Raw genomic sequence first — 20,938 nt, 5'->3', positions numbered from 1 at the left:
AATTTTCACTTCAATTCTTCCAAATCTCATCCAAACATTCATCAAATAACAACTACACCAACACAACTTCTCATGGATAGGTTCTAATCATTATTCAACACCAAATCCATCAACAATTTTACATATAACACATATATATGCATAAAGAAAGTTCTCTACACAACATAACTTAAATCATACTTAGGGTAGGATTTACTTACCTTTGATATGAGCAAATTCAACCCTTTAAGAATCTCCTTTGATCAAACTCTCTTCCTCTTAAATCCTATGAGCATAAACCATCAAAATCAACACTTTAAAAACTAAAATTCACTTCTTAGTGCAAGGATCTTACCTATAGAAGCTTAAGATTGAAAATCCACTCAAAAACACTCAAAACCTATGAATTTCCTTTGAAGAAGAATTGAAGAATTTGAGAGAATATGGAGGTGAAAGTGGCGTGCAAATGGGTAAGAGTGGCTAGGGTCTCACTCTTCAATTTGATATAACATAAAAATTATATATTAGTTTCTCATTTTGTCTTTACACTTTCTTTAAAATTTCATCTATGTCCCTTAGTCAAGTACCATAATACCCTCATTTTTATTGTATTTTCTATGAAATTTTATCTCTTTTTATTTCCTATAATTTCATCTAATTTTGAGTGAAAATACCATTTTACTCTTAATACAAGTTTAAGGCATTTTTTCAAAATAATTTTAGCAAAAATTAACTAAAGGTAAATTAAATTACGTATGTGGGCGTGACAACCAGCATACTGAATCAGAGGGCCGTAAGTTTTCTCTTGGCTTTTTTTATTAGCTTCACCATCTTTTATCGTCCTCTGGGTCTTCGTACTCCTCAGGTTCGTCGTCGTTGCTACCGAAATCTAATCAAAATCAGAAATATGGGTCATTTTAATCTCATACAATCTGCAATCGTCCTCTGACACGTCATCTTCATCCTACCGTCGTCGTCGCCGAAATCTCTGCTGCGAAGAAAGATAGAGACAAGGAGTCGGCATACAAAAAGGTGCGCCCTTTTAGATCCATTCCTCAAATTCTTATTTAGTTTGATTAATTTTGTGTATAATTTCATTTCATTTGATTTAAATAATCACCAACTGTTGTTGAATCTATACGTAAGTTCGTTATATCCTTCAACTGATCGACTCTTAGTTTACTCTTAATTCCGTTTATTTTTTGTTTCTATTTTCTTAATTTTGAATTCGTGAGTTTGAGCGGTGCTTGGTTGCTGAGAAACTGCTGGAGAATGGAAAAAGAATTGGATGTTTAATTTTTAGGATTGCTTTTAATGAATTATCCTCAGTGTTTGTAGTTTATTTTAGTTGAGACAATTGTAACAAGATTCAATTGAAATGTTTTCTCAACTATATCGGAGAGGAAATGTTTTTTGCTTTTTGAGTTTGAATCCTCTGATTAGAGTCATGTTTGGGTTAATTCTATAGTTTAATTAAATTAAGTTGTTTAATGAAGCAATGGTTGGAACCTGTAAAGTGTTTAATGAATATGTTAGCCTAAATTGTATTTATGTTTTAATTGTAAATGCTGCATTTTTTGTTAGTGGTTATGATGATTTTGTTGGTTTTTTTTTTTTTTATTATTATTTTTAATTCTTTGACAGCTTGGCAATGGGAATGGAAAAAAACAGTAATGATATGGAGGAGGGAACGCTAGAGATTGGCATGGGTATTTTGTAAAGTGAATTTTCTAATTATTTCATATGTTTAATGTTATTTTGCGAATGCTGCGGTAGATTTTTTATACTTTTGACAGATGGGGAGGGCGGTCGGATTATGTATTCACACAGCTTCAAGGTGATTTTATGAGACCCAGGATTAATTAGGTACATTAGAAATTTCAAAAAAACTTAGTATTGGCATTTTTTTCATGATTTAATTGGCATAAATAACTTAATTTATACTTGAAGGAATCAAACATTTCTGGAAATGTATGATTCCTTTGTCACCACTCAAATGTGTTTGAAAGATCAACTGTAACTCCTTTCATTTGGTTTAATATTGAAGTCAATGATTCCATACTATCTTCTCATATTTAAAATGTATGGTTGCCAAACAGATCCTTATCATTTTGGGTGCATTTGTGATATGGGTTTTCGTTTTATTTTCATAAGATGATTCTAAATTTTACATTAATCATCTTTTATCTTACAGGTGGATGAGCTACTTGCAAAAGGGGTGAATGTCACCATATGCAATGGGCAAGTAAGCCATTTTTATATTTATAATCAAGAGTCCTTTTCAGCATAAACATAAAACCTTAGAAAATGGGTTGCCCATATTCCTGTGGACCACCCAATTGTCAAACCATTTTCATTTTTTTGGTTTAACTGGTATTGTGATTATGACATGATTTTGTGGTTAACTGTAGTTGGATGTAATTTGTGCAGCAAAGGGAACTGAAGCATGGAATTTATTAAATATAACAGATTTGTTCAGCTCTTAGGTATTCTCTCACTCTATTCAATTTCTTTATTGGGTTATTTTGTATAATTAATTGCTGTGACTGGTGATTAATGGATCTCATTTGATGTCAATTTCTGCAGATAGATATCAGAGTTGCTTTGGGATCAGGGTGTGTACAGCGGCGAAGGAATCATCAACTGAATAGCTGTTTAGAAGGTTTTAAGCTTCTTTTTTGCATGTTAGTTTCCGTTGCTTTATAAACATTTCTAAATAGTCAATTTTTGCTTTAACTTCCCTTAAGTCATATATATTTATTATTTATTGCACGAGTTTGAGAGGTTGAGTGGATTTTTATTCAATGTAATAACTATAAATGGAATGGAGATGAAAAAATGAAATCTCGAATAAGGAGATATGTATAAAGCGGTGCCTTTTGGAGGGTGTATGAAATCTGGGTTTGTTTCTGTTTTGTATTGGTTGGGGGTGTGAAAGAGAAAGAGGAAGAGATGGGTTAAAACTGAAGACTTAAAATGGTGGGTGTTGGGTTGGTTAAGGTAGCTGAGGTTAAGGGGAGAAAAGGTTTTGTTTTAGTTTTGGTGTTTTGTTTTAATGGGGTTTAAGAGAGGGATGAGAGATTGTGATTTGGAGAGGGTATATTTTAGCCTAATTTTAGATGGGAGGTCCTGATTATCAGTTGATACTCAATACTTTTTGTTTTGTTTTTTCTTGGTTGCGGTTGGGAAAGAGAAAGAGGAAGAGATGGGTTAAAACTGAAAACTTGAAATGGCGGGTGTTGGGTTGGTTAAGGTAGTTGAGGTTAAGGGGAGAAAAGGGTTTGTTTTAGTTTCGGTGTTTTGTTTTAATGGGGTTTAAGAGAGGGATGAGAGGTTGTGATTTGGAGAGGGTATATTTTAGCCTAATTTTAGATGGGAGGTCCTGATTATCAGTTGGTACCCATACTTTATATAAGGGCTATTTACAGATTTTTTCCCTTTTTCCAGACATGATCAAAAACATTAGTAGAAAGTTTGAGTGCTTTAGATGTGGATCTTCTATTTTTTTTTTATTGGTTTTCTTTTAATTGGATTTACTTAAAGTAACTACTATTAGTATCAAAGTTATTTTCTTGCACATCATGACCGTGTCTTTGAAATTTAATTTCTATTTTTTCTGTGCTTGAAGTTTAGGTCTTTTATTTATTTATTCCTGCTGCTGTTTCAATAATTGTTCTGAAATTAGTGAACATATTTCAATTATCCTTAGAAAAAAGGACCAATCTTCTAATGCTGTTGAGCTTTGTGTGGATGGCAGAAGATAGTGCTTATTGCTATTGTTGCTTTATGTATATAAATGTTCAACAACATAATAATTAGACATTCTGGGATATGTGAAGGCCAACTCTACGCAGAGTCATTTACCAAATTAAGGACCATAAAAATTAGACAATGTGATGAGTTAGAGCATATCTTAATCTCCATGGCAAGAAACCTTTCACATCTCCAAAAAGTCGAAGTGACTGATTGCAAGAACCTAAAAGAGATTTTTGGTGATGAAGAAATTGAAGAATCTACTAAACATGTTGATCAAAGGGTATGTTTTTTCTGTTTTTTTTTTTTTTTTTTCAAGTATTTTAATACATTTCTAAGTTTGTTTACAGAACAAGAATTATGTCTGCAGGTTGTATTCCCAAAAATTTTAAGGTTGCTGTGAAGGTATGTCATTCTTTGAAATTTATATTTCCATCTGCTGTGGTTGAACTCCCAACGTTGAATGCAATTCACATTGAGGGTTGTTAGAGTTTGAAGACTTTCTTCTCCAAGAAAGAATGTGAAGAAATCAACTTAGAGAATGACACCACTGTTATACATCCTTTCTTTGATGAAAAGGTTTATTTTATTTTTTTTTTTTTTCCTTCAGAAGCTCATGGAAAAGAATACATGGACATCTTATTCATCTTCTGCTTCATGTTATACAGGTTCATTGTCCAAGCTTGGAGAAGACGGTACTCTCACAGTTGGATAACATCCAATTAATATGGCACAATAAACTCGAAGCAAATTCTTTTTGCAAACTCAAGGTTTTGAGAGTTGAATTTTGTGGAAAATTACCCAGTTTTGTTCCTCCTGACACACTCAGAAGATTACCAAAGAATCCAAAAACATTTCACACCTTTCAAAATCTAGAAATTGTAAGGGTTATAGAATGTTGGAGTATGAAAAACCTCTTTCCAGTCTCTATAGCTGCAGGTCTCTGAAAACTTAAAAGAGATTGAGATAAATTCTTATGGGTTGGAGGAAATTGTTGCCATGGAGAAAGTAGAAGTGCCTCCTAAGTTTGAGTTTCCTCAACTTTTCAACAAAAAAAAAAAAAAAAAAAAATATATATATATATATATTAAACCGAATTTCAAGAACGAAATATTATATTATAATTCATAAATACTGAAAACATAACTTTTATTTATAAAATAGGATAAAATTAATATTACTTCTTTTAAAGATAATGGGTGCTTTTGGTACAATATTTTTACCCATATTCTCAATTGGGTTTTACAAATAGCGTTTGGTTCAATATTTACACAATGTTGTCCTGAAAATAAAATCCTGATAACTATCCTGATAGTTTTTTGATCGTTACAGTTTGCATTCCTGCTTTTATTTCACAGTCTCGTTTTCTTCACTGCTTCTTCACTGCTTAAGTGCTTCACCATTTCACTTTCTCAGTTTCCATTACCAGCTTCAATGCTTCACCATTTCACTTTATCAGTTTGCATTACCAGCTTCAGTGCTTCACCACTGTCACTTTCTCACTTTGCATTACCACCTTCGTAGCTTCACCACCGTCACAAACCATCTTTCTTCTCCAACATAATCTTCCACCTGCAAATACAAAACAAAGCACATTGGAATTCTGACCAGTCACCTGAATCAGAAAACCACCCCATAGCACCACCCAATCAATCTTCCACCATCATCACAACAGAACCGCACGGCCACCACCCATCACCATCTTCCACCATCATCACATTACCACCCCACCGCAATCACGCATCACCATTTGTCGCCATTATCACAACACAAACGTGATCGGAATCAAACAATCATCCACTGCATCACCATAATCACAAAACCCACCACCGTGAACCCACAGATCTGTCACAAACCCACCACCGTGAACCCACCGATTTGTCACAAACCCACCACCGTGAACCCACAGATCTGTCACAAACCCACCACCGTGAACCCACCGATTTGTCACAAACCCACCACCGTGAACCCACAGATCTGTCACAAACCCACCACCGTGAACCCACAAATCTGTCACAAACCCACCACCGTCAACCCACCATCACCGATCATCACAAACCCACCATCGTGAACCCATAGATTTGTCACAAACCCACCACCATGAACCCACAGATCTGTCACAAACCCACCACCGTCAACCCACCATCACCGATCATCACAAACCCACCATCGTGAACCCACAGATCTGTCACAAACCCACCACCATGAATCCACCGTTACCGATTATCACAAACCCACCACCGTGAACCCATAGATATGTCACAAACACACCACCGTGAACCCATCGTCACCGATCATCATAAACCCACCACCGTGAACCCACAGATCTGTCACAAACCCATCACCGTGAACCCAACGTCACCGATCGTCACAAACCCACCACCGTGAACCCACCGACATCACAAATCTGTCCATAGGGAAAGATGTTTTTGATTTTTTGTTTTGTTTGGCAGGTTTTTAAATCTCGTCTACATGCATGAATTTGTGATTGTGTTTGATGTTTATTTGTCTCAGGGAAGGGAAAGAGACCCGCGAAGTACCCAAATCCAGTTTGTGAGCTTCCATTACCTATTTGTTTTCAAGACACCAAGACGCAATTTTCCTCATTTTTTATTTTATTGGAAATAATTTGTTTTAGTACTGTTTTTTTTTTTTTTTTCATTAATCCTTTTAATTTGGACTTCAATAATGCATTTTATAATTGGTTGACTCAAACTGATATTTGCACATGAGCTACTTGGATCTGTGGATTTGTTTATGGGGTTTAATGGTTGTAGCATGTGCTATGTTGCTTACAATGTTTAGCACATGTGTCAAAATATTGTGCAGTTTCATATGTTCTGTATGTAACATGCTGTATGTAATGGACAAATTTTGGGAGTAAAAAATTATTGGATTATTAGAAATATTTTTTTTCGAATTTCACTAACTGATATATTTGTTCTGTAGATTTGACATCGTTCTTTAATCGTAACAACAAATTACGCTCATATGCATAGATGTCAGTATAATTTGTCTCGACGTCGCATGATCGATTACTACTTGCAGCAGAGGAGAAAGTTTCGACGTTTTTCCAGACTTGGAGTTCGTCATACACCCTGTTGGTCGACATTGTCTGTATCTTCTCCTGCATTGACGTCTTCAAGCAGTGTCGGATCGAACAAGGTATAAGTTTATCTGTGTTTACTTGACTCGTTAACATGTGAGTATTATATTTTGTAATGTGATTGGTGATTCGTCTGGTATCCTACTGTTGGTTGTCGTTCTCACCGTACTATACTTAGATGAGTGATTCTGTGGCCTGGTCCGTTGAGATGACCCATAAATTTCTGGTGCTGTTGTTTGAGCGGGCCAAAACTTTGCACGATACTTCAATAAAAACAACAGATTACCAGGAAATGTTGGATGACATATCACCAGTGGCTGGCAGGAGACTCAACGTCACACAACTAACCTCTAAGTTCTTTTGCCTACGAAGAGTATATCAAGCATAGCAGAAATTGCTGCAACACGCAGGGTTCGGGTGGGACCATGAGTCGTAAAGTCCAACGTGTCCCGTAGAGGTTTGGCAAGAATATGTCAAGGTAAATTTTCATCTTTTTTAACTAATATTAATCAAGAACACTATAATTGTATGCATTTTTTTCGGACTGCCAAATATTAATATATTATTCTTTGAACTTACCAATAAAACCCACTGGCGCAACAATTTTACCACAAGGGACTTCCTCACAAGGAGCTTTATGAAATCATATTTGAGAAGCAAACTGCCACTGGGAGATATGCGTACACATCTACATCTCAACCGATGGAGACATCCACTCATTCCAATCAGGGCACGGTTCCCATGGATGATAACGACTTTGAGCCTGATCCAGATCGGACGACAGGGGAAAAACGGTCAAACACATCTGGCCATGGAAGAGCGAGAAATAAGAGGAACAAAAGCAACCCAGGAAAATCACTTGCGGATGTTATTGGTAGATTGACGGACGAGCTTGTAAAAAAGCAGACTATGGGATCGAGGGCTAGCAATCGCAATGCAGATGAGAGGGATGAAGAGAACACTAGTGGTCCATTTGATCTGTTTTCCATGAGCAATTTATCGACATCATGACGGCCATGCAAGTACCCACAGAGTTTTACATGCCGGTTGTCAAGTACTTATATCAAAATCCAGGGTGGCGGGAGATATTCGTGAAACTCCTGCCCGAGGAAAAGGCTAACTGGATTTATAACGACTTTCGCAATTTGTAGATGATACTATATTTCCCAAGTGTTTGCCAACAATTGTGTATGCGTCAGTGGGCACTTGTCATTACAATTAGAATTTATAACGCTACTGTATGAACTTAATAATTGTGGTACTGTTTTATTATATGATATTACATGTTTCAACCCCGTTTTGGATTGTCATTAGAATTAAATATTGACTATTATATTTTGCTAAGTAGTACAACAACGGTTAATTGTTGATCAATGTATTGCAAATGTGCAGGTTTAAATGACGTCGTCTAGCCGTATAGGAAGAAGATGACGTGCTACAGATGACGAAGAAGAAATACTGATAGAAGCAACTGGGCGTCAACTATGACATACATCCGTATTAACTGGTCATGAGTACATGTTGGAAGTACTCAATGGTCATCCTGACAGGATCTATGACAAGTGCCGCATGGACAAAGACTGTTTTACATTCTTATGTGAAATTTTGTCCGATTAAGGCAAATTGTGACCAACCAGGAAGACAAGTTTGGAAGAACAAGTTATGATATTTCTAACAATTGTTAGAAAAAACGAGACAATCAGAACGATGATGGAGGATTTCCAACATTTGGGTGAGACGATCTCTAGACATGTTGGCATAGTTTGCGAGGCTATATATGAGTTGAAGACAGAATTTATCAGGCCACCTGACTTCAATGATGTTCCATGAGAAATATTAGCCACCAGAAAATATTACTCTTTCTTTAAGGTACTGGTTCATTATGTTTTCTATTAGTGGATTGTTCATTGTGTTATTAATTTTGATAGTCGGTTAATATGAGGAAAATTCAATTTTGATGATAGGACTGTATTGGAGCCATTGATGACACACATGTATACGCTTTGGTTCCACATGAATTTGCTGATAGGTACCAGAATCGCAAAGGAACATTGTCACAGAATGTAATGGTTGTATGCGACTTTAGGATGATGTTCACTTATGTCGTAACTGGATGGCAAGGATCTACATATGATTCAAGAGTTTTAAATTCAATTCTTGATGATCCTAATTCTGGATTCCTACATCCTCCATCAGGTATAAGTATTTTCTTGACGTATTATAGCATATTTGCTCCACTGTTAAGGCCCTGTAATTCAAATAAAATGTCTGATATTATTACAAGGAAATACTATTTGGTTGATGCGGGTTATCCAAATAGAAATGGGTTCCTCGCCTCTCATAGGCGAGTGACTTACCATATTTCTGATCATCGCCGTAACCGAAGGGGGCCATAAGAGTTGTTTAACTACAAACATGTTTCACTCCGCAATGTTGTCGCGAGAACCTTCGGTGTTTTGAAAAGATGGTTAAGTATTCTGAATGGAATGAACAATTACCCGTTGGACAAACAAGGGAAGATTGTTATGGCATATTGTGTACTTCATAATTTTATCAGAATGTATAATATGGACGACTTTATCTTCGAACAAACCAATAATAGTATGGGTAATGAACAAGTATATTGTGATCGTCAAAACGGGGCAGAATATGGCCGAAATGGAGAAGGACCAAGCCAACCACAACAAGGTATTATAGACAACATGACGACTGTATGGGGTAACATAACGAATTCACTGTAGGCAGCACAGTAGACCATGTCGTAGTTGTTAATGGAATATACATGTAAGAATGATTGTAAGGGTTGATAATTAGTACTTTTATCATATATGTATTAATATGATGTTTTTAAACAATTGGATTAGTACTTGAAATTAATATTTACTGGTGACAAAATTACTAATAAAATGTTTTATATTATTAAAATGTAAATTGATAAGTTATATATATAATAATACATTATTTTAACAAAATGCACCAAAATATTATATTGATAAATCATTTATAAAAAAATATATCAATCAAATATTCAACACAAATATCAAGGTCAAAATACTCTACCAAACACATATTCTTAAAATCATATTCTCGTAATCATAACCCTATTTAACTATTCAATATTATTCCCAAAATTCTATTCAAAATAATAAACTAAACGTACCCAATATTTCTTTACACCAACAATAAATATATACTATTTATTTCATTTATTTTATTTATCTCTTTAATTATCAATTCAATATAAAATAAATTTTAATATAAAAAATATATATTTAAAATACAAAAAAAACTAATAATAATATAATAGCATGCCACCTAGTTTTATTATAATATTAAAAATTTATTTATACGTGACATATGTTATGTGATAAAGATGGTGTAAATGTTGGTGTAAATTATCATTACTCAACTTTAAAATGTAATAAGTGTGACCGGACTTCAAAATGTAATTAACCCGGTCGTTGAAATCCCTTCACCATGGAATTGGAATCCTATAAACAAAATCTGTACCCGACAAGGTCAGTATGAAGCTTATTTCAATGGCGAAATCTCATTTGCCTGCATATGCTTCGTCTTCCGCAAAAATCCACCCCGAGATAGACCCCAATTCCTGCTCCCTTGAGAAGTTCAAGCTTTAGGAGACCAGAGCGGTGAGGGTTTTTTTTTTTTTTTTTTAACTGTAATTTTCAAATAATTGATAAACTAAGGGCTATTCAACTGAATTGAGTTTGGGTGTTTTTGAGCAGAGGTTCTATTTAATTGGGAGTGACAGGAACAAGAGGTTTTTTTGAGTGTTGAAAATTAATCGATCAGAGCATCAGCCAGGATCCGGTGTTTTATTCCCCTCAGGAAATCAAAAACTTGCTTCAACAGATTGATGAAGGAAATCGTGCTACCGGCGGCCTCAACTCTGTGGCTAAGGTTTTTGGTATTGCAGGTTAGACTTATTATTATTATTATTACTATTATTATTATTTTTTGGGTGGATAAAGACCTTATTAATTATTATTTCTATTATTAGTATTATATTATTATTTTTGTGCATTTCAGTATGTAATTGAGTTTTTTTTTTTTTTTTTTTCACTTTTTATTTTGTGAAGGTTGCATTAAGTTTTTGGAGTCATATTATTTGATTTTGGTTACCAAGCGAAGACAAATTGGATGTATATGCGGTCATGCAATATACAGTATAAATGAGACCCAATTGATTACGATTCCTCATGTCTCTATTCAATCAGATGTGGCGCATTCGAAAATCAAATTCAGGTATTTTCCACTTGGTGTATTTTTCATTTATCTGGCCATAATTCATTGGGTTAAAATGAATTTTAATTGAATTTTTATGGACCTAGGCAATTTAAAGTCGTGGATATATATAGGCTGTCGTTTGCAGCCAAATGTTCAGCCTCTTCAAAGTCTGCTATTTCTTAATTGTAGCCTTCTGGTTAAGGAATTAATCAGAATTTAAAACTGGAAGCAGTGTATAATTTTATGTCAGCTGCCTGTTTAGTTGGATTCTTTTCAGAAGTGAAATTTGGTGAAGTCATTCTTTGATTTTTGTAGCACTCAATTGCTTGCAATGGAAATCTGTGGAAGACAATCATTCTTTCACTCTTGGAACAAGCTTTTGGCTGGCTATTATCTCTTCACTCTTGTCATGGTGAACATCCACAATCATATCTTAGTTGGTTTCATTAAGTTATGGGCCGCCGAAATATAAAAACATCATAGAATCTTTTTTTGGTCCAGAAGTAATTAACCTCGTGGCCAGTTTGGCTTTTAAGTGAAGAAGGAGGCCATGTATTAAGTCAGGTACGAATCCTTAAATTTATGGCTTTTTTGCCCTGGTTGCAAGACAGATGAGAGAGTCATGCATTACATAGGGTTTCCGGCACTGTTTTTTCTTTTCAGCCCATACATTGAGGCTCTTAGCTAGAATGTTAATGTTAGTCAGTTGATAATTGGAGTTGGTTTTGTTGGTGTGTAGAAGACTTCACTGAACATGTCTTTACACTTCCCAGGATTACAGTACAGTGTCAGCTACTTACAGGCCATCTCCTGCAGANTGCGTGGGTGTACGTGTGTGTGGGATAAAAGGAGGGCCTTGACCATTATTTAGATCGATCGTTGTGTTGATTGGTTCTGCTTAGGTCAGCTATCATAGTTTCCCACATGCATAAACTCCATGATTTTCTGACAGCATCTCTAGGGTCTCACCAAAATATTATATTAATAAATCATTTATAAAAAAATATATCAATCAAATATTCAACACAAATATCAAGGTCAAAATACTTTACCAAACACATATTCTTCAAATCATATTCTCGTAATCATAACCCTACTCAACTATTCAATATTATTCCAAAAATTCTATTCAAAATAATAAACTAAACGCACCCAATATTTCTTTACACCAACAATAAATATATACTATTTATTTCATCTATGATATTTGTTTTATTTATCTCTTTAATTATCAATTCAATATAAAATAAACTTTAATATAAAAAATATATATTTAAAATACAAAAAAATCCAATAATAATATACCAGTATGCCATCTAGTTTTATTATAATATTAAAAATTTGCTTAAAAGTGGCATAGTGATAAAAATGGTGTAAATATTACTCAACTTTAAAATGTAATAAGTGTGACCGGACTTCAAAATGTAATTAAGCCGATCGTTGAAATCCCTTCACCATGGAATTGGAATCTATAAACAAAATCTGTACCCGACAAGATCAGTATGAAGCTTATTTCAATGGCGAAATCTCATTTGCCTTCATATGCTTCCTCTTCCGCAAAAATCCACCCCGAGATAGACCCCAATTCCTGCTCCCTTGAGAAGTTCAAGCTTTAGGAGACCAGAGCGGTGAGGGTTTTTTTTTTAACTGTAATTTTCAAATAATTGATAAACTAAGGGCTATTCAACTGAATTGAGTTTGGGTGTTTTTGAGCAGAGGTTGTATTTAATTGGGAGTGACAGGAACAAGAGGTTTTTTCGAGTGTTGAAAATTGATCGATCAGAGCATCAGCCAGGATCCGGTGGTTTATTCCCCTCAGGAAATCAAAAACTTGCTTCAACAGATTGATGAAGGAAATCGTGCTACCGGCGGCCTCAACTCTGTGGCTAAGGTTTTTGGTATTGCAGGTTAGACTTATTATTATTACTATTAGTATTATTTTTTGGGTGGATAAAGACCTTATTATTTCTATTATTAGTATTATATTATTATTTTTGTGCATTTCAGTATGTAATTGAGTGTTTTTTTTTTTACTTTTTATTTTGTGAAGGTTGCATTAAGTTTTTGGAGTCATATTATTTGATTTTGGTTACCAAGCGAAGACAAATTGGATGTATATGCGGTCATGCAATATACAGTATAAATGAGACCCAATTGATTACGATTCCTCATGTCTCTATTCAATCAGATGTGGCGCATTCGAAAATCGAATTCAGGTATTTTCCACTTGGTGTATTTTTCATTTATCTGGCGATAATTCATTGGGTTAAAATGAATTTTAATTGAATTTTTATGGACCTAGGCAATTTAAAGTCGTGGATATATATAGGCTGTCGTTTGCAGCCAAATGTTCAGCCTCTTCAAAGTCTGCTATTTCTTAATTGTAGCCTTCTGGTTAAGGAATTAATCAGAATTTAAAATTGGAAGCAGTGTATAATTGTATGTCAGCTGCCTGTTTAGTTGGATTCTTTTCAGAAGTGAAATTTAGTGAAGTCATTCTTTGATTTTTGTAACACTCAATTGCTTGCAATGGAAATCTGTGGAAGACAATCATTCTTTCACTCTTGGAACAAGCTTGGCTGGCTATTATCTCTTCACTCTTGTTAAGGTGAACAACCACAATCATATCTTAGTTGGTTTCATTAAGTTATGGGCAGCCGAAATATAATAACATCATAGAATCTTTTTTTGGTCCAGAAGTAATTAACCTCGTGGCCAGTTTGGCTTTTAGGTGAAGAAGGAGGCCATGTATTAAGTCAGGTACGAATCCTTAATTTTATGGCTTTTTTGCCCTGGTTGCAAGACAGATGAGAGAGTCATGCATTACATAGGGTTTCCGGCACTGTTTTTTCTTTTCAGCCCATACATTGAGGCTCTTAGCTAGAATGTTAATGTTAGTCAGTTGATAATTGGAGTTGGTTTTGTTGGTGTGTAGAAGACTTCACTGAACATGTCTTTACACTTCCCAGGATTACAGTACAGTGTCAGCTACTTACAGGCCATCTCCTGCAGATGCAAATTTTTGATTGAAGTATAACGTCAGATCAGTGCAGGTAATGTTGTCATACTGAAATTTTGAAATTCTGTTTAGTGAATATTTCATATGATATCAATGAATTTAGTGAATATTTCATATGATATCAATGAATAATTTTGAGGGTGGTGGTAAATCTACAGTAGGTGATGTTGGTTTTTGGCTGGTGGGTGATGGGTGATGGGATTGCTGCCCAGGTGTGTTTGCAGCTGTTAAGTGTGTGTTGCTTATTATGCTGCCCTGCAGTTTGATTTTGGTGATTGGGTTCCTCTAGTAGCTGTTTCAATTTAGACTAGGACTTTTTCTGTTAAGCAAGACCTGTTTTTGCTCTTGGTTTTGTATAGGCCTGGAGCTGTCTGCGCTGGGAAGTTATCTGCAGCTGGTTTTTGTTTACCAAAAGACCTGCATTGTTTTTGTGCTGCTGGTCATTTTTTGTATAGTCCTCTTTGAGGCTAGTTAGATGGTTATTATGGATTGTAAATTCGTGCCTCTTTGTTGCTTGGGTTTGTTTTGCTTGGTTAGCCCACTAACTTCAATTTATCTGTAGTTCTTTCTCTCTACAGATAGATAAATGTACTTGCTACTATTTTTAATTTCTATATGTTGGCTGCAATTGGATGCAACCCTACATGCATGACATATCTAATGGAGAAAGATCTTGATTTCAATTTTTCATAATTCTTTGGCATCAAATACAGCAACTTCTTTTCCTTTCTTTAATGTTAAGAACATAAGAAAAAAGAAAATCTTATCCTGCTTTTGGTTTCTTCAGTTTCAAGTGTTGCATAGAAACCTCAAATGGAAGCAATCCAGAAAACCAGAAAACTAGAAAATGTAGACCTGTTTACCACCCAATTTGATAAAATTGTTCCCATCGTGAACCCAACAAATCCAGGCATCACTTCGTATACTCATATTGTCAATCCAACAACCTCGCCGCCATTGCCAACCACTATGAACCCAAATCACAAACCCAACTCCAATTAATTCAACGAGACAGTAAATAAAAACTCTTCAAATATATCCATAAGTTATATTTCTTCTAACTATAGTTTTACATATTCTAACCAAGAACAGGAGTATTGAATAATTATAATTTATAAATTGGACAAAATTATTATATGTCGGAAATCGTAATGGTTCGCTTATTCCAGTAACCCTTTAAATGGACAAAGTAATATACAGATGATTGACAGAACAACTCTATGATTTCAGATCAAGAGAAAGCATGAGACAATGGTGATACAAATAATGGCCAAGGTGGCAATAACTGAGCCTTGGTCAAAGGCTTTTTGCAAGCTTCCTGCCCGTGAAAAATGCTGGAAAGCAAGATATATCCTACAATAAGCAAGGAGATAATCGCACCTTGTTGCGTCCCCCTGTGATAAAATGAAAATTACCAAGATGAGAAAAGAAAAAAAGGCAACAATTTCATTTATTCCCACACAATACATCTACTTGCCTTCGGTTATGACTACATAAGGAGTCACAAGAACCAAGAGTAATGCTGTGAATGGTAACTCACTAACTCAAGCTCACCTACACAAATGAAGACAAATATAGGAACTGTTAAGGGGACTGCAAACACAAGCTTTAAATTTTGCCATTGTTATGAATCAAATTACCAAAATCCAATCCTAAAATTTAAGAGAGTACAAGTCTCAATTGTGAGATATATATAGCAGTGACATCACCGGTCCAGTCCACGAAAAGTTAAAAATCTTCAGTCAAGATTTCAGTACAACTAAAATCCATCTGTCCTTCTTCCAGATTTACAGCACTATTTTTCATATTTTTTTCCCCAGACTAGATTAAAGATGACAAATTTTATGGGCACAAGTAACAACAATATTTCCTACATCAATAAAACATTAAAACAAAAAATGAAAATGGAATCACACATGCTATAATCTAATACAATTTATCACACGAGAATGGAAAATAACAACAAATATCCCGAAAATGGCTTACTTTATCCAAGAGATGATACTTGCTGGTGCTTGTAGAGCAAATACCGGAACAAGAAACAATTTCTAAATAGCTGCGCCTTTCGTAAGCATCAAAACACTACACAATTAATTCATATCTCATCAAAACGCACTTCATGAACAAACCAAACCATATTAATCAATAAAGTTGATATAAGCTATAAATTCTGTGAATCAAGAGAGAATAATACGCTGAAAAAATGGTAGAGATCCACTGAAGATTACGACTCGTTAGAGGTGCAGTTAATCCTCTTCTCTTCTCCGCCATCACGACCACCGTTTCGTTATAATTGACCTAATATCTACAACAACAAAAAATGTCGTTCTCCTTATTGGACAGGCGAGAGCGCATGTGAAAGAGACAACATCTTCGTCTTGGTGATGTTGTCGTATGTATGGTGTCGTTTTTGGCCGGAGTTAATGATGGAATGCGAAGACAAGAGATAGCCGGCGATGCTGGTCGTCTTTTATGTCGGACGACGACGGCAGCGGCGGGGGTGCGCCTGGGTGGCGGTGCGAATGATTTTCCAATTTCAGGGGACTGGGTTCTTAATTTTGGGTTTGTTTTTTGTGTTTGGGGGTTGAAATATTTGGGAGGCAATTTGGGATTTAGGGTTTAAATATTTTATCTTAAATTGTGGGAAACTGACGTGGCAGATGGTGGCATTGGCCGCCACGTCAGTTTGTAGGATTGTCAGTAGGAATGGTTTAAAGTAGGAGTAATGTTATGTGTACTAATTAAATTATATTAATCCAAATACTAATAATTGAAATTATAAAATTTTTTTCTTTAGTGTTTAGGGAAAAATTGTCACGTCAGTTTGTACTTGAGTTAGTATGATTTTGGTTAGTGCACGTAACATTATTCTTAAAGTAATACTACATCAATTAACACTCTCACTAACACCTTTACACTTACTGATGTGGCGGTTGATGTAGATGATGTCACATCATCAACCACATCCAATCTTGCCACATCAGTCCCCTTCCAAACCCAAAAAAAAAAAATTGCCAAAACCCATAACCCAAAAAAAAAAAAAAAAAAAAAAATTGCCAAAACTCATTTTGAAATTGTTTCAGTCGCATCTCAACTTCATTACATGCCAAAACCAGTCGTTCTCCAAAAATCATCGTAGATCAAACATTGTTGATCTGATCAAAAAAAATCAAATCAGCACATGATCGATCAGATCTAATTGATCGTACCCCATTTCGGTAGATTCCAACCACCTTTCGGTGGTGGTGGTAGGCTACCGACAATATGTGGGTGGATGGAGGAGTTTTTGTCAATTTATAAACTTTTATTGTAGAAATGTTTAGTTAAATTAACAGAGGATTAAAATAATTTAAATATTTTCAGAAAATACTGTTAAGAGATGTACTAAAATCTTCTCAGAATTCTATCATATTTTTTAAAAATGCTATTCTAAAAAATTTATCAAACGGAGCTGTTGTCAGGTGTATGTTACCCTCGTCAAGATCGGTTAATATCTAATTCATACACTTCATTATAAAAATATAAAAAACACTCACAACGTTAGTGATATGTCAAGCTTTCATCCAATTTTAAAATTAAAAATCTATTTTACCCCCTCATATTACTTACCAATTCAACAAATTTTTTAAATCCTTCACTCAATAAATATCCAAATCTACCAAATCAACTTACAATTATACTATCCCAAGCAAAGTTACACATTTAGTTGAATTTAAAAATAATAAAACATATCATAATTGTGTTTTTAAAGAGATAAAATAGCTAAATTATAAATTATAATTATAAAAAATGAGATTAGTATAAATGAAATAATTTAAACATGATTAAATAAATAATAGATGTTGAAATATTGCTTTATCAATTTTAGAAATAATTATATTTTAGTTAAGACATTAAAAATTTATTAAAGCTAGCCATTTAAAAAAAGGACATAACTAGATAGTCCGCAATAATTATTTAAAAATTATAGGGTGTTCAATGGATCCCGAAAATTAATTAAGATGCGTGCAAACTGGTCCGGACACTCCGATTACCAAAAAAAAAAATTATTTAAAACAAATTTTATTGTAATCAAACATTTTGAAATTTGTATTATGAGACAAACAAAGGCTAGATATTTTATAAAACCTTTAAGTAATTTTAGTTTGAGACAAAATCAAAATACTGGTATTTTAGTTAAATTTTTTTTTTTTTATTATTAATAAAAAGAAGGAATATAAAAAAATATTGTTTAAGTTGGTAAGTCATGGAAAGGACATTTTATTAAAAGGCCAAATCAAGTTCAAATTTAATTAAAATGTCATATAGTTTGAAAGTGTTAACTAAATAACCTTATTATTTATTAAGGTTAATTAAGATTAATGAAGTATTGTGTAATCTTTTAAAAATTACAATATGTCCCCAAAGAGCCAAAATTCTTGCAAACAAACCCAAACACCTTTTTCTTCTTCCTCCTGCCATTAACGCATCCTTTCCATGGTTGTTGTTTCTTCTAAGCTTCGTCTACATCTTCTTCTTCTTCTTCTTCTTCTACATTTTCTTCTTCGTCTACATCTTCTTCTGTCTGTACATCTTCTTCATCCTCCTTCATGTATATCTTCTTGTTCTCGCCATAACACTATCTACTTCCTTCGCCATTAACATCTTCTCTGCCACAGATCCTCCTCCTCCTCCTCTTTCTGACATTTCGTCCAGGTATGTGTATCTCCCCTTTCCATTTTATATTTCGATTTACAAAGATTTAATGATAGATTGGGTTTGGGTTATGATTTTGATTTAGTTGTTGGGTTGTGTTTGATGTGATGCAAGTTGAAATGAGTGAAATTTGTTGAATATTTTCTTGCATTGTGGGTAGCTGGGGGTGGTAGCACCGATTGTGGGTGGAGATGACTGAAAAAGTGTTCTAGATATGATGGATCGCTTAAGCGATCTGGTATGTCTGGTATAATGCAGTAGATCGTAGATCGCTTAAGCGATCATGTATATGGCAAAAGATCGCTTAAGCGATCTGCTATAAGTCTAGTATATGACAGTTGATCGCTTAAGCGATCTGTTATAAGTCTAGTATATGACAGTAGATTGCTTAAGCGATCAGGTAAATGGCAAAAGATCGCCTAAGCGATCTACTATTAGTCTGGTGTATGATAGTAGATTGTTTAAGCGATCAGGTAAATGGCATAAGATCGCTTAAGCGATAAGTCTTATTTATACCAGATCGCTTAAGCGATCCATTATATCGCTTAAATGATCTGGTATATGATACACCAGATCACTCAAACGACTCTACAGATGCTTTTTAAAATCTTTCAACCCTTCATACATCAATTAATAATATTAGTTTTTTCTTGTATTATAGGTACTTGGCTATTATTAGACATGAGACAAGTTGTTTTGGGTATTGAATATTTTGGTGAGTGGGTAGAGGAAGAAAGTTGCTGGAAGTGGATTGGGAAGAGCAAATAAGTTATACCAATTGCTATGAGCACATATGTTAGTTTTGATGAGTTGATTGATGAAATAATTAGAAGAGGTGATTTGAGTTGCTTATGTAGTGATATAGTTGTGAAGTATGTTTTAAGCAGAGTTCCTGAACATTATAAGGTACCTCCTACTATATTAAAGTCGGATGAAGGTGTGAAGTTATATATAATTGATGTGGGCGATAATGGTTCGATGTCGATTTTAAGGGTTTCTTTTGTAAATAAATCGTTGGAAGTTGGTTCAAATGAAGGGGATAACGAGGAAGCTGGCGAAGAGAATGTTGCTTTTAATTTGAACTACGAGGGCTTTGATTTCATAGTTGAAAAATCAAGAGTAGGCGGTGATTTGGGTGGTGAGGAGGACACTGTAGAAGAGGTTGGTCATGTGCGGCAGAATGAAAATGTTAAGGAGGAGGACCTCGAACATGTTCCCACAGATATAGAGATTCCTTTAAATACAAAAATTCACGAAATGTTATTGCTAGTCAAAGTCATCAAGTTATTGCTGATTTGATGAAAATGCTCTGATTGGTCTTTTATAACATTTTGGATTTTGTTTTAAATTCTTAGAATTAACCGACTTCTAGTTGGTAAATTATTATCTTTAAGAGTATTTTTTTGAGTCTCTTCAGGGAAAGCTAAGCTTCATTTTGAAGTATATGAGTCCTTCAACTCATATATATTCATAAGACATCTGCTCTTATTTTTTTGATGATCCTCCAAGAAAAGTTGACAAAATACTTATTTATCTCAACAAAGGAGTGATCGGACTTGTACATTGACTGAACTTAAATGTTATTACTAATCAAAGTCATATCAAAGTATTTGTCAGCTGTCACAAAAATTCACTTGTTTTTGGTAAATTGAGAGTAAGACAACCTGATTTGATGAAGATACTTTGATTGGTCTTTTATAACTCTTTGGATTTTGTTTGAAATTCTTAGAATTAGCCAACTTTCTACTGATAAATTATTATCTTTTGAGAGTATTTTTTGAGTCTCTTTAGGGAAAGCTAAGCTTCATTTTGAAGCACATGAGTCCATCAACTCATATATATCCATAAGACATTTGCTCTTATTTTTTTGATGAAGTGAAATTAAAAATATGTATTTTGACATTATGCGCTTTATGTGCCAGTTTCTTGCTCTCCTAAACATTTTATCACTAAATATCAACCATTTTGTCGCTATGCATAGAGGATTACGATGAAGGTAGTATAAATAATACTCCTCCGTGGGTGGCTTTGGCTGTTGTACAATCATATAATCCAAGGCATAAAGTCCTCGGAGTGATATATATTTTTCCTGACCTAGAATGTTGATTCTAGTTAGCTGTTGTGCACCTGGTTTAGTC

The 20,938-nt window shown here is 34.4% G+C and overlaps 5 long non-coding RNA genes and 1 pseudogene across 14 annotated transcripts; 4 read left to right on the top strand and 2 right to left on the bottom strand.

The window, feature by feature from the left end:
• The first annotated feature begins 763 nt into the window (after positions 1–763).
• On the top strand, positions 764–4,803 carry LOC116110113. 6 transcript variants are annotated; one of them, XR_004124841.1, is made up of 9 exons: positions 764–1,011; positions 1,624–1,688; positions 1,776–1,845; positions 2,174–2,224; positions 2,410–2,465; positions 2,566–2,641; positions 3,819–4,015; positions 4,103–4,311; positions 4,401–4,803. It is a non-coding gene; the product is annotated as an uncharacterized LOC116110113 (long non-coding RNA). The 6 variants fall into 6 exon arrangements; XR_004124844.1 differs by having other exon boundaries at positions 1,624–1,816; XR_004124840.1 differs by having other exon boundaries at positions 1,624–1,845.
• A 904-nt stretch (positions 4,804–5,707) lies between these two features.
• On the top strand, positions 5,708–9,633 carry LOC116110189. The gene is made up of 4 exons (XR_004124858.1): positions 5,708–6,897; positions 7,017–7,316; positions 8,231–8,707; positions 8,803–9,633. It is a non-coding gene; the product is annotated as an uncharacterized LOC116110189 (long non-coding RNA).
• A 622-nt stretch (positions 9,634–10,255) lies between these two features.
• On the top strand, positions 10,256–14,298 carry LOC116110184. Of its 5 annotated transcripts, none has more exons than XR_004124855.1 (7): positions 10,256–10,488; positions 10,585–10,775; positions 10,939–11,104; positions 11,402–11,498; positions 11,591–11,650; positions 14,056–14,139; positions 14,264–14,298. It is a non-coding gene; the product is annotated as an uncharacterized LOC116110184 (long non-coding RNA). The 5 variants fall into 5 exon arrangements; XR_004124856.1 differs by having other exon boundaries at positions 11,588–11,650; positions 14,267–14,298; XR_004124852.1 differs by having other exon boundaries at positions 11,588–11,650.
• Positions 12,609–13,296, top strand: LOC116110185. The gene is made up of 3 exons (XR_004124857.1): positions 12,609–12,714; positions 12,803–12,993; positions 13,137–13,296. It is a non-coding gene; the product is annotated as an uncharacterized LOC116110185 (long non-coding RNA).
• Positions 14,299–15,036: 738 nt separating the features above from the next.
• On the bottom strand, positions 15,037–15,646 carry LOC116110146 (annotated as a pseudogene).
• Positions 15,647–15,665: 19 nt separating this feature from the next.
• On the bottom strand, positions 15,666–16,383 carry LOC116110194. Its single transcript, XR_004124859.1, has 3 exons — positions 16,300–16,383; positions 16,092–16,187; positions 15,666–15,975 (listed from the first exon to the last, which is right to left on the bottom strand). It is a non-coding gene; the product is annotated as an uncharacterized LOC116110194 (long non-coding RNA).
• Positions 16,384–20,938: the final 4,555 nt, after the last annotated feature.

The sequence above is a fragment of the Pistacia vera genome, unplaced genomic scaffold, assembly GCF_008641045.1.
Source record: "Pistacia vera cultivar Batoury unplaced genomic scaffold, PisVer_v2 Contig598, whole genome shotgun sequence".
NCBI lineage: Eukaryota > Viridiplantae > Streptophyta > Magnoliopsida > Sapindales > Anacardiaceae > Pistacia > Pistacia vera.
This window is presented reverse-complemented; position numbering and strand designations above follow the sequence as displayed.